The sequence below is a fragment of the Misgurnus anguillicaudatus genome, chromosome 18, assembly GCF_027580225.2.
Source record: "Misgurnus anguillicaudatus chromosome 18, ASM2758022v2, whole genome shotgun sequence".
Classification (NCBI taxonomy): domain Eukaryota; kingdom Metazoa; phylum Chordata; class Actinopteri; order Cypriniformes; family Cobitidae; genus Misgurnus; species Misgurnus anguillicaudatus.
Genome location: NC_073354.2, coordinates 31,122,639 through 31,136,719, shown reverse-complemented (window position 1 = coordinate 31,136,719; position 14,081 = coordinate 31,122,639). Strand labels below are relative to the sequence as shown.

Below are 14,081 nucleotides of genomic sequence, written 5' to 3'. Positions count from 1 at the left end.
ACTACAGTGCTACAAATATAATTTGTCATTAAAATGTCTTTAAGTGTTAATACTCTGTCAAATAATTTTATAACAGCGTCATAAATATTTTTCTTGACCTCAACTACAGTGCTACAAATATAATTTGTCATTAAAATGTCTTTAAGTGTTAATACTCTGTCAAATAGTTTTATAACAGCATCATGAATATTTTTCTTGACCTCGACTACAGTGGTACAAATATAATTTGTCATTAAAATGTCATTAAGTGTTAATACTCCATCATATAGTTTTATAACAACATCATGAATATTTTTCTTGACCTCAACTACAGTGGTACAAATATAATTTATCATTAAAATGTCATTAAGTGTTAATACTCTGTCATATAGTTTTATAACAGCATCATGAATATTTTTCTTGACCTCGACTACAGTGCTACAAATATAATTTGTCATTAAAATGTCTTTAAGTGTTAATACTCTGTCAAATAATTTTATAACAGCGTCATGAATATGTTTCTTGACCTCAACTACATTGGTACAATTATAATTTGTCATTAAAATGTCTTTAAGTGTTAATACTCTGTCAAATAATTTTATAACAGCGTCATAAATATTTTTCTTGGCCTCAATTACAGTGCTACAAATAATTTGTCATTAAAATGTCATTAAGTGTTAATACTCTGTCATATAGTTTTATAACAGCATCATGAATATTTTTCTTGACCTCGACTACAGTGGTACAAATATAATTTGTCGTTAAAATGTCATTAAGTGTTAATACTCTGTCATATAGTTTTATAACAGCGTCATGAATATTTTTCTTGACCTCAACTACAGTGGTACAAATATAATTTGTCATTAAAATGTCTTTAAGTGTTAATACTCTGTCAAATAATTTTATAACAGCGTCATAAATATTTTTCTTGGCCTCAACTACAGTGCTACAAATGAAATTTGTCAATAAAATGTCATTAAGTGTTAATACTCTGTCATATAGTTTTATAACAGCATCATGAATATTTTTCTTGACCTCAACTACAGTGCTACAAATATAATTTGTCATTAAAATGTCTTTAAGTGTTAATACTCTGTCAAATAATTTTATAACAGCGTCATGAATATGTTTCTTGACCTCAACTACAGTGCTACAAATATAATTTGTCATTAAAATGTCATTAAGTGTTAGTACTCTGTCATATAGTTTTATAACAACATCATAATTATTCTTCAGTTCATAATGTTTTTTTTAGTTTCCTCCAGTTGTTTAAGAAATAAAATCCAATATCCAATAATAATAATAATAAAAAATGATAAAATTTTATTTTATTGCATTATCGCATAAAGTTATACTATTTTGATGTGTCTGTGGCATATTGTTGTTGTGCAAGGTGTTTACATTTATTTGACAGTATATTAACACTTATGGACATTTTAATGACAAGTTCAATTTGTACCACTGCAGTTGAGGTCAAGAAAAATATTTATGAGGCTGTTATAAAACTATTTGACAGAGTATTAACACTTCATGACATTTTAATGACAGTTTAATGTAATGTTAAACCATAAAGCTAGGTAGTTTCTTGAGTTTGATAATTATTATGCTATGTCATGTTTATGATTAATGCATCTAGCAAAACTGTTTGCAATACTAAATACTTAAATACTCATTTGCTATGTTTACACGCACAAAATTTTGTCAATCCAACTGAATTTAATACGACTGAAGGTTACAATGTTGGAATCTGATTAAAATGTTGGTTTACATGTACATTCTGTATCCAAACCGAACGTCTGCGCAAGCGCACTGCCAGGGATGCCAGCTTCATGTATTAAACCCATCCATATAGACATTCAAAACTAGCCTAAAAGCATCCCAATGACTATTCATAGTCCAAATCCCAATAACAAGTTGTGTTAAAAGTAACACAAAATGTGTTGTTTCAATAATAACACAGAGATGGGTGGATTCTGGGACAATGCATTTAGTGTGTTGTCCCAGAATCAACACGAATGTGTTGTTTTCAACACATCCGTTCTAAGAGTGCAGTGCACAGCATCTCTCGCCGAGTTTACGCTTTATTTCTGGATAAATGTACAAAGCTGAGTTGGAGAAAGTTGTTCTTAAGAAGTTTTCAGCTAAAGGGAATTAAAACTATTTTCACGACGTGATTTTTTTGCTTCATGTAGCCTAATGTTATGAAAGTACACATGAACCTTAATAATGCGTTGCCATTGCCTTGCTATTGCATGTTTCTTTGACGAGAATCATGTGATATGTAAATATGAGGTAAATATAAGATGTGAACTTGAGCACAATTGTTCTGCGCATGTGCACAAGATATTATTGCATCCGATTGAAAAAATACTTTTCCCCTGCTGATCGGATCACAGATCGGACTACACCACCCCTTTCAATACAATCAAAATTTGCATCCGATCGACCTCAGTCGTATTGATTAAGATGTTTACATGACGGCTTTTCAATACGATTGAGCCATTAATACAGATTATTTGGTTGCATGTAAACGCACCTAGAGTTTACATTGTTTACATTTTATGTCATATTTGTATGTGTAACAAAAAAATAAAAAATATTGCCTTTAAAGGACACCTATTATGCAAAATCCACGTTTGGACATAATGTGTGTTGGCAGTGTGTAAACACAACCACCCTACGATTAAAAAAATCCACCCGCTCCTTGTTTTTTAATCCCCATTAAACCAAAGCAGTCTCGTTTGACATGCCGTTTTGATTCTCTTACCAATGTGAGGTCACATTGATAAAGCCCCGCCCACTTACAGTCCTGCATTACCATAGTTTCCATTCTCAGTCAGTTGTACTTGGGTGTGCCTCATAAGTCTTGAAAAGTGAAGCCGCTGGCTCATTTATCGCCCCCTGGTTGGCTGGTTTCAGTGCAAGTGATAAACCCCACCCTCTCCATTCAAACAGGACTCTGCTCTATATAAAAAAATATTTACACTTCCAATAAAAGTTTCCGAAAGATGGTTTTGGTCCTTTTAGGTAGTTAATATCACATGGATATATGTTCAATTGTTCTTTTTGTGATACGTTTTATTTTAGCTAGGAATTTAATGCTATAGAAACGGGACGTGTCATTATGATTGGAGTGGTTGAATAGGGCGCGCGAGTGTTTGGGCGGAAGTTTGATACCGCGGCTCCGCCTCTGGCTCCACGGACGATTCCTTCTGCGCATGCCTGACGTATTTACATAACATGGCGGCGACCATGGTCGGACATTTTTGGCTTCAATTCATTACAATGGATTAATTTTATGTAATTAAACATAAAAAATAAGGCTACTAACCAAAAGCACTATTTTTTTGTATAATTTAATATGTGTTTTAGTAAAATGTTGAGTTTAGAACAGTTTTTTTGTCACAAATCTTCTTTGGGGGGGCCGCGAAGGAATGCACCATACACAAGGGGGGCCGCACGCTGAAAAAGTTTGGGAACCACTGGTCTAGGGTGATGTTCCAGCTTTATTTATTTACCACTATTCTATTCTGTCCTATTCTTTTCTCTTCACCATTTGATTATAACATTTTAGACAAACGTGGCTGTACAGATAATAACGTCTGGAGCAATACTGGAGTCTTGATGTCTGTGTGGGTTGGATCATGCTGTTGGACAGCTTAGGAGGAGAATGATCGCCTTAGGTCTTCAATATCATCGTAGTCCAACTGCCGTTAGTCCTGACCACCTGATCCGACTATTTCTAATCAACTGTAGAAATAAAGAAACCATTTAGGGAAAAGTAAAATAGACTTATTGAGGATTCGACTTTGAAAGTGAAACGTGCACCGAGGCATTTCCAGAGTGTGCTGCGAGTTGGCATTACAGATCGCCTTTATTTGGTCTAGTTTTAATTTTATGGCATTGTGTCGGGTACATACGAAAAAGCATGAAGAACTACAGTTATTGATGCTGGTTTGAGGCACAAAAACAGCAGCAAGCAAATGAAAATAACCACATCAGACAAAACAAACTATGCCTGCAACTTGTAATTATGTTTGAAACGTGGTAACCAGGAATTGAGGCTTCCAATTATTTGCAAAGTCCTCAGAGATATAAGTCTGCTTCACATGGTTCCACTTTACAAGCTTCAAGAGAAACAAACAAATTGCACCTCATTTAGTTCACCAGGGATTTCTTTTTAACCGCCTTTGGCTTACGCGACAATCAATAGCGAACGAGAACCGCTAGCTGCTTATTCATTTAAACGGAAACAATTTCCAGAGCACTGAAACGAACAATGTGGCAAAATTTCTGCACAATAAAAAAAGACAGCTTTGCTAACAACCCTGACTCGGGTTAGGATGACAGACCAGAAACAGTTAAAGCCACCGTTCCCATGACTTAGCAACAAATATATCCTTCATCTGTTAAATCAAAATCGTGCTTTGTTACCTGCAGTTTACTTTACAGTAGTTATACTTTGTATGTAGATGAATGACAAAAGAAAGATACCTAAAAAAAATCTAGTGTTAACCACATGACAACAAAATGGCTTACTGTATATTGAATAGGCCATATGTGTTCCTCTTATAAAAACTTTCAACAATCTTTACTGCTTTTTAAAGAAATGTTAAGATTTTACTATAAACGACTATTTTTTATCAATTTCAAGAGATTTATTAAAGCCTGTTAAACTTATTGTTCACCATAGTGACTTTTGGTATGCCTTTCCCCCCTATTTGAGAGATTCCCTTTTATGACTTCAAACAGTCTCAAGGGTTTCGGAGGATGACATGAGTGGGATTTTAAACAACCAGTGGCTTTTATCTCATATGCTTTAGATGCATTCTCTAATAGAGGCGTCCTTATAATTGTGCATAGAGTGCTGTTTGTTCACAGTCCTCACATGCATGACTGTGCAGTGTCCTGATGCAGCCTCAATGTAATTGGTCACTAAAAACAGGAGGCTGTGGTTTAAACAGACAAAAAAAAACTTGGATTGGCTGTAGTCCTCGTTCTAGCAACTGTGTGCATGTGTGTGCGTGCGTATGTGTGTTTGTGTCTATGTGAGAGAGAGAGAGAGAGAGAGCATGTCATGTTCCCTTTGAGAAGTCAACACAGCAATTTCTTACAACATGTTAGTTTCGCTATAAGCTATAATAATGTTGACCGAATGCTCTCGGCATGTATAATACACTCATCAAATACTTTCAGTTCAAATCTGCATAATCCTGGCCTACGGACATTCAGAAATACTGATTTGGTTAAAGAAGGATATTGGACGAACCTTTGACCCTTTTACCTTTATGGTACATTCACACGGGACGTAAGCATTGACGCTTCCCATTCACTTTTTAACTGAACTGGGGTTGAAGTTGAACATTTTTCAACTTTTCAAGCAGCAATGTGTGAGTCAGCCAATCAGATCGCCTTATGCAAATGACCTAGACGGAGCCAGCCAATTACGTTTATGGAAGACCGGAGCATGTGTAGCAGACACTGTGATTGGCTGCTGGCCATGCTTCAGACAAGCCTTCCGTCAAGCGTTAACGCTTCTGTCCCGTGTAAATGTACACTGTAAAAAAAATCCGTAGAAATTACGATGTTATTGCAGCTGGGTTGCCAGTAAATTACCGTAGATTTAAATTTATGTTATTTACTGGCAAGAGTTTGTTCAAAGTTGAATAAATGTTAAATATTAACAAGTCTTTATCTTTACAGAATATAAGTATACAATAACAGCCTCATGCAAAGCATTCTGGGAATCAGAAATCATCATCAAACTTTTTCTGTTTTTTGCTTCAGATTTTGTTTCCCAGAATGTTTTGCTTGATGCTGTTTTTCTAGTTTTATTCTGTAAAGACAAAGAGTTGTGAATGTTTAGGGTTCATTTAATTTGAACAAAATGTTGCCAGTAGTAACAGGAATTTGAATCTACGGTAAGTTACCGGCTGCAAATTTCTATGGAATTTTTTTACAGTGTACCGTTAGTCAGAAAGGACCGTAAAGAGAGTTGACATTTTTTCATGTACTTTTTGTAGTAAAATACAGTAAAATTTGTTAAATACCAATTATGTACCAGATTTGCTAACAGCTTGCGCCAGCGCAAACCATCATTTTGGTTCTAAATAACGACTGTCTGGATTTACTTAAGACGCGCAGTGGATAATTCCACTGAAAAGGTGTGGTCTAGTTATTTTTTGGCGACTGACCTTATTGCATATGCATTTATAGGATTTTCCCTATCAGATGCAAAATTTAAGAGAGAAGATTATTTAAATGATTTATGCAATTTACTCAGGTTTACGCGTGTGATTTTTGCTGATAAGAAAGACATCACAGAGCTTGTGGTACAAGGCAGAGAATTGTTTTAACACGTATCATTCGGAATGCCAGAGGAACATATTGTTAAAAAATATTGTTTGCCAAGCCATGTTATTTTTTATTTGCTTAGGGAAATAAAAGAGGAGTCACTAGGACAATTTACAGGCGTTTCAAAACGTCTTGTAAACCTTGATTTTTTGTCGTCAGGTTCTTTTCAGTGTACTATAGCTTCTGTAGATAGGATTTCACCCTGAATTTTCAGCGGAGATGTCTGTGGTGCTGAACTCAAGTGCATCTGACGTTAGTAGATCACACGCACCTCATCAGCTCTGCTTATTTGCGACCCGCAGATATTAACACTCCCATCGGCGCTTTTTTAGAATTGCGCTCTCTCGCTAATTCGCCCCGTTTAGTTAATCTGGCCCTAAATTGCTAAAGTGACATTTGTGAGAATAAGGCATTTCAATTACTGACTAATTGCCAATAAAGTGAAATTAATGAACCTAAACTTAAGAGCCTGATAAAAAAATACTCATTTACAAGGAAACATGTCAGCCGCAATTTTTGCATCTGAGCTCTTTACATGTTAAGCATAATGCATAGTTTTTATGTCAATATCTGAATAGAAAATAACAAATGAAAAAAAGTAAAAAAGTAAAAAGTAAATCATTTATATTACAAATAATGTTAAAAGACAAAGATTGTGAAGTGACACTAAGGGTGGTTTCACATTTGGTGCGATTGCCTGGTCCGAACCCGAGTTCGATTGCTCCCCCCTCCCCATGCCCCCCATGGACTGTGTTCACATATTATTTTTGCATCCGAACCGCGGTACGCTTGCATCATCAAGCTGCAGCCGGCGCGTATTTATGTTACTTGGCAAGCAGAGAGATGATTTCTGAATGCCTCCGCAAAAGCTGACGGCGGCGGACAGCCCGTTGTCGTCGAAACGACTTAAGTATATTTGTGGCAGACAGACGCAAGTGCGTTTTTTGTATTATTTCTTTGAAAACAAAACCAAAGGTTTAAAAAAATAAGAACAAAAGTCAAGCAAGCATTCTATGCATTTTGTTGTCAAGGTAAGTGCACGCACACACACACACACACGTCTTTTATCTTAGTGGGGACATTCCACATAATACGTAATTAACAGCGGTTCATTTCCGCGATTTGGTACGATTACGCTCACATTAGCAGCGAACCGATCTGGAGTTCACATGAACCGGACCCCAGACCACCCTTTTAAAGCGGACTCGAGTACGTTTCGCGGGTGCGCACCCGAGTTCAGAAGACAGCGTTCACATCCTCCAAATGTACCGAACTCCGGGTGCGCACCAAAAGTGCTAATGTGAAAACGCCCTTGACACATGATGGGAAATGATAGGTCATCATCATGGCCATAGGGAATCTGCAGACTTCTTTTTCTATGGAATTATTTTTGGGAAAATCTGCGTAATGTTTTTAAATGTTTTTAAAAAAGATATTCGAGAATTTAAGCTTTAAATATTACAAAATTACATCTAAAAGAATCACTTTTTAAAGGCTTGCAATGAAAATTAATATACCAAACCAATGAGTCCTCTAAATTAAACTTGACCAACATGAACCAGATAATGTGCATGTAGAGATAGAATTATATTTTGTATATAAAATTACATATATTACTGTTTATAGTGTTATATGTTAGGCCCATAGCAGAGTAAAAAAGCTTGTGTTAATACGTTCTCATTATGAATTTAGCACGTATGAAGATAATTTCATAATTTTTACAACGCAATGTAAACTTCATATTAAGAGCATTCGTCTTGTAAACTGATTTGAAATAGTTGTCTGCTGAGTGCTGACTGTCGCGTCACATAGACGACAGAGTCAAGTAAGATCTTTATTTTATCTCAAATATCAAATGGTTTGTGCTCTCTATCATTAAAAACGGTCAAAGCAAACAACACGCGCAGGGTTTATATACTCCTTGTCAATGACGGCTCACAAGCGTGCGGGATAGGCTTACGACAGTTACGGGTCACAAACGGGCATTAAAAACACAGAATTCCGCTGAGTTTTCCGTAGAAATCTGTGGGTGCGGATTTCGTTTGGGCCTGGTCATTATACATAATTGACCAAACAGATATTGTGTTTTAAACCCACATGAATTCAGTTTCCTCAAAAATTCCTGAATTACTGTAGATGTGATAACTTAACAAAAGACAAAAAGAAATATAAGTCAATAGGTCAGGAAGTGCCGTAATAATCTCATGATGTGTCACGATCTGTGTTTGTCTATTCAAATAACGTTTACTAGATCTAATTCATAAGAAATAATAAAAGGCTCAGTCATGCAAGTTTATTTTTGCACACAAGCCTCTGCTGTCTCCTCTTAAGAAACACTTCGCCGGATTTGAGCCTGAAAGCGTTTTGGAGGGGGGTTGGAGTACAGAAGGAGGTGCTTTAATCTTCAGAAATAAACTGACACTAAATCTTCTGCCCTTTCAAGAGCTCTTCACAACATGAAGAGATGTTCACAACTCATTAAAAGCTCCTTTGTGGGAAAAAAGGTGTGAACTTCACCACAAATAAAAGGAGATGTAGTAAAGTCAATTTGAGAGGGATACAGCAGACGGGGAAAGTTTCTCAGGAGAAAGTCAAGCGCTTTGATCCAGCAAACCCTGCTGGAAAATACGTCTTACGCTAAAAAGGCAATAGCTGGTTTCTAAACTGGACAAAGTTGGTAATTATCCCGTCTGAACAGGTATACTGCTGGTTAAGCTGATTTTTGGAATTCCGGGTGACCTGTATATGACCAACTAATGGCTGACTTAAAACAAAGAAAGTTGTTAAAAGTATGTATTGTAATTAATCTACATTTACATTCATTCATATGGCAGACACTTTTTATCCAAAGTGACTTAGGGGCCAATCACAATGAATGCGTTTTAAATGCTTGGAAAAGCATGCCTTTTTGGTCATTTTTTGTTGGGAAATACAACCAACAGCTTAACTTGGATTTATATACTTTATATAACACATGATCCCATTGAGATGCCAGACACAGTAGTGTGTGATGGATAAAATGAATTGTGTGAATAGTTTCAGTATTTTAACCATATAATGGTTTGTTTGTTTGCTTGTTGCTTCAAGTTCATGAGTTGTAAATGGCAAAGCTGTGGGTTAGATCCGGCGCTGAGGAACTTTGAGTACGGTTCTCACTTTGAACTGAAAATCAAAGTCTTATTTTTGCCATGTTTACAGGACAAGGGTACAAAGAACTGAGGGAGGAAACGTGTGAACGTTATTCTGCAATACTGTCAAAGCTCTTTTGTAAAATCCTGTTTGGCACTTTTTCTCCATTTTTATTCAGCTTTGTTTGTAAGCTTGAATAAAAGATCCATATTGCTGGCTGTGCTTGTGTATGTAGCTTGTCCAGACATGGGAATGATTGAGGGGACGTTTGAGGTGAACAGCTGGTGTGGTTGAGGTTTGTCTGTTATGGTTGAGAGGTCAAGAACCTTAAACAACCACAATGCACGCTGGACCACTGACCTTTAACAATGGTACTGATGTTGACCACTTGAGCTGAATCTTCCCACCCATCTGGTGTCCATTCTCAAATGAATAGAAGTATGCTGAAATACATCAGTACAGTAGAGTACAGTCATGCTGAAAGAAATGTATAAATTACTTTTTTACGAATTCAGTGAGTGAATGTGCCCCCTAAGCGTACAAAGTAGCGTGGTTACAAAAATCTGGCGGTGGACGTACAGTGTGCGCATACTATTCTGATGACGAAATTTACATCATGCGTACTATACTGTATGAGGACCCTCGCTATGTTTCAGACTTTACAGCTGTGATGACATGATGCAGAGATAATGGTGATCAGTAAACGATGTTGCATTAACTCAAAGTAGCCACCTGAGTTTTATTGTGTGTGGCATCCCAGATCAAAGGTGAATTCATACGAGAGGCACAGGGATTAGCAATATGATTTCCACTCCATCTACACAGCAAGAAAGAGAAAAAAACAGAGAAAGTGTGAAAGCAAGACCGAAAAACAAAGAAATACATAGAGAGCGAGAAAGTTCTCGTAAACAAATGAAGTGTTAGGTTGTTTATCTTGGCAGATCTGGCATTACAAGCTAATTGCTCATGAGAAAATCTACTGCATAACTACTCTGGCTCCAGCACTGTTATTTAACACGTTTTTTAAAGGATTGAGCAATGTAACAACAACTGTGGGGTAGTTAAGGTCTGTGGCTTTTAACACTTTCTGCATCACCACAGTTAAAATGTTTTCTTATTTGTTCACACAGCATTCAACGACCAAACTGACTAAAGCAGCAGCGATACTTCACCGCATTTATCAGGAACGTTTTACAGTATTTTTATTTATCCGGTAATAATCAACTTTTTCCAACAAATAATCGATGCGACAGATGGCATTTGCGTGGCATTGTGCATGCAACTTTACTGCTAATGAATATGTTTTTTGTACCAGAACAATAAAGATCTTTATAAGGGTAGCTTAAGGGGCTGTCCACACGGAGACGCGTATCACTGTATACGTATAAATTTGTTATCGTATTGGCGTTTCATCCACACATCCGGCGTTTTGAGAGACTGAATCCGCTATTTTTTGAAACCGGGTCCTAAAGTGGATAAATCTGAAACCGACCCCCGTTGCGGTTTCGTCTGTACAGCCAATCTGTATATTTTGTGAAGCGAAAACGTCATCACGTCACGTGTCGGAAGCGTCACACGTAACAGCAACAACAATAACGGCGGACTACGTGATTGTGTTCGTGCTACAGAAGCTACTAAAGCCTACTAGCTTTATTACAGCAAAATCTATTGCTTCTATGCAATTGTGGTGACCAACAAGCGATAATGGACAACACCATACGTTGGTTATGCGCATGCTCAAAGTCTTCTTCTCCGTGTATAGTGTATATCTGTGGCAGAATTACAGCGCCCCATACTGGTCCGGCATATATACTACACCGCTTTCAGTCAGTTTCAGTGGTTTTGTGTTTACGGATTATTTTTTTAAGAGCAAGGAAAAAAATTATCGGATAGGGAATGCACCGGCTTCGTGTCGACATAGCCTAACTGTAGCCAAATTTAAATTTATGGATTTGGCAGATGCTGTTATCCAAAGCATTCAATCTATACACGAAGAGCTCGGATGCAAAAGCTGCTAAAGGCCACCTTCATCAAAAACTGACTAATAACATTTTCATTGAAATTTAAGTGAAATTACTGAAACATAAGAGCCTGAAAAAAAAAATGCCAGAAGAGGGTTTTGCATCTACCAACAAAGCTACAGGAACAAACGAATTAAACTAAACCAAAAAATGGCGTTTTAGTAGCTCCCCCAGCGCCTACAATGATTAAACCATTACTTTAGTATAACCCATTACTGTTTTGTCATCACTGGACATTTTACAAATCGTACAACGTCAGCACATTCCCATTGTTTATACGAATTGTACCTTGGTGACAAATGCTAAATTGCGTAATAAAACCGGGTGTGAACAGAACAGACCTTGTGTTTGTTTTGACTAAGGTGTGATGTTACGTTTGTCACAGTGTAGTTCCCAGGTTTAGACGTGCTTGTCCGTTATTGTTTCGGATCTTCCACACAGGATGTTACATGGGGCCAAGTATTTGAGTCAACGTGGGAAGAGGACAAACGGGAATCCTAAGAGGAATCAACAGGAAGAGGATTAAAGTCGGTTCCCCCCTCATGTGCGACACCAGTCCCCCGTATGAATGACATCCTCTTCCGCTTCTCGGGAGACACCGTTGCCAGGCAACAGCTGAGAGAGTCTTGTGAGTTTGGCTCCTGCCTCCAAGACTAATGGCGGGCCCTTATTAACAGCGTTCTCCCAGAATGCATCTGGAATGGTAATAAACTTGAATGAATGCATTTTATATTTGGTCACTGTTTATATTTTAGCTGATATCATATTATAAGATCCCTACAAGATAAAATTAGAGCATCTGGGTGTTTAGGCCTACATAAATTGTACTCTTTTAGACTGAAACTACAAATAAGGTAGCACTATTTGTAGTAATAGCCATCAAAACATTGTATGATTTAAAATGATAATTTTTTTATGCAAAAAATCATTAGGATATTAAGTAAAGATCATGTTCCATAAAGATATTTTGTACATTTCCTACCATAAATATATCAAAACTTATTTTTTTTGGAAGCAGTTCCTAAGAACTTCATTTAAAGGGATAGTTAACCCAAAAATAAAAATGTTGTCATTATTTTCTCATCTTCATGTTGTTGTTTTTTTGATGAACACAAAAGAAGATATTTTGATAAATGATTGAAGCACACAGCTGATGGTGACTATTGCCTTTCATAGTAGGAAAAACAAATACAATAGAATTCAGTGGGTACCGTCAACTATGTGCTTACCATCATTTATCAAACTATCTTGTTCATCATTTATCACAATACCATAATATTTTTTTCCTACTATGGTAGACAATGGTTACAATCAGCTGTGTGCATATGGAGCCAAAATGATCTCAATAATAATTCACGCAAAAAACACGACGCACACATGCATAGCCAAATTCAAAAGCATGAAACTTAATTCACACGCACGAACTGTAAATATACATTCACAAAAACGGAAATGTGTGTTATTTTAGCAATATTAATTTAAGAAACAATATGAAATAAAGTAATAACTTACATCGCTCTTCGTTCACCATCCTTGATTGATGACTTAAAGCTTCATTTATATTATAATTAAGCCAGATCACGCAAAAGGTGTGCAAAGCTGAGCTCTTGGAGGGTTATGATTGGTTGAATGGTGAGCTCGCATCTGATTGGCTAAAGAGTACGAGTGACCCACGTTGGAGAAGCGCGCTGCCAGGAAAGTCTAAAAACACACACACACGAATCCAAAGCGGTTTACACATGAAAAAGACGATTCGCACATTCGATAAAGGCGTGAATTTTATACATTCAAAACTTTTCGTACACAGTTGTACATTTGTGAATTGTGTTTTTCGTTTGTGAAATGTATTTAATGAATATGTATTTTTATTTTGTGCATGTGAATGGGTTTTTGTGATTGAGATCATTCTGGCTCCATATGCATACCTTCATTTATCAAAATATCTTCTTTTGTGTTCATCAGAAAAAAGAAATTCATGCACAACATGAGAATGAGAAAATAATGACAGAATTTTTATTTTTGCGTGAACTATCCCTTTAAAGCTGATTTTATCAATATTTGGATTATTTTTGCACCCACAGATTCCTGATTTTCTCTGCCAAATATTGTCCTATCTCAACAAACCATACATCAATGGAAAGCTTATTTATTCTTTTTTGTGGTCCAGGGTCACAGTGTTCCAGCATATCAACTGGTAGAGCATTGTGTTAGCAGTGAAAAGGTCATGGGGCAAGTAAACACACATAATGATATAGTGTACTGTATAGCTTGCAATGCACTGTATGGTCAAAATATGTACCCCAGATGTCACTAAGGCAGTTCCATTTAAAATAAGTCCTAATATTTACCATTAGGTACAGAAATGTATACATTTGGTACCAACATGTACCTTTGAGGTATTAATAAGCTCTCTTTAGTACCAATATGTACCTCTGAAGTACTTATATGAACTCTTTAGGTGCAAAGCTGTACTTCTTGAAAGGGTATAAGCCCCAGTGACGGCTGGGGTACATATTTGTGACAGTGAAAGCATCTGCCAAATGCATAAATGTAAATAAGCATAAAAATTATACAAATCAGAGCTCTTAAATATCTTTA

At 36.6% G+C, this 14,081-nt stretch overlaps 1 protein-coding gene and 1 long non-coding RNA gene across 3 annotated transcripts in view; one reads left to right on the top strand and one right to left on the bottom strand.

The window, feature by feature from the left end:
• The window catches only part of fabp7b (fatty acid binding protein 7, brain, b), a 425,484-nt gene that overhangs the window by 198,359 nt on the left and 213,044 nt on the right, over nt 1-14,081 (top strand). The window lies entirely within an intron of this gene.
• The window catches only part of LOC129429324 (uncharacterized), a 170,457-nt gene that overhangs the window by 25,336 nt on the left and 131,040 nt on the right, over nt 1-14,081 (bottom strand). For both annotated transcript variants that reach the window (XR_012358722.1, XR_012358723.1), the window contains exons 6-7: nt 10,195-10,279; nt 9,823-9,905 (exon numbers count right to left, since the gene is read on the bottom strand). This is a non-coding gene — a long non-coding RNA (uncharacterized lncRNA). The remainder of the gene's footprint in view (nt 1-9,822; nt 9,906-10,194; nt 10,280-14,081) is intronic.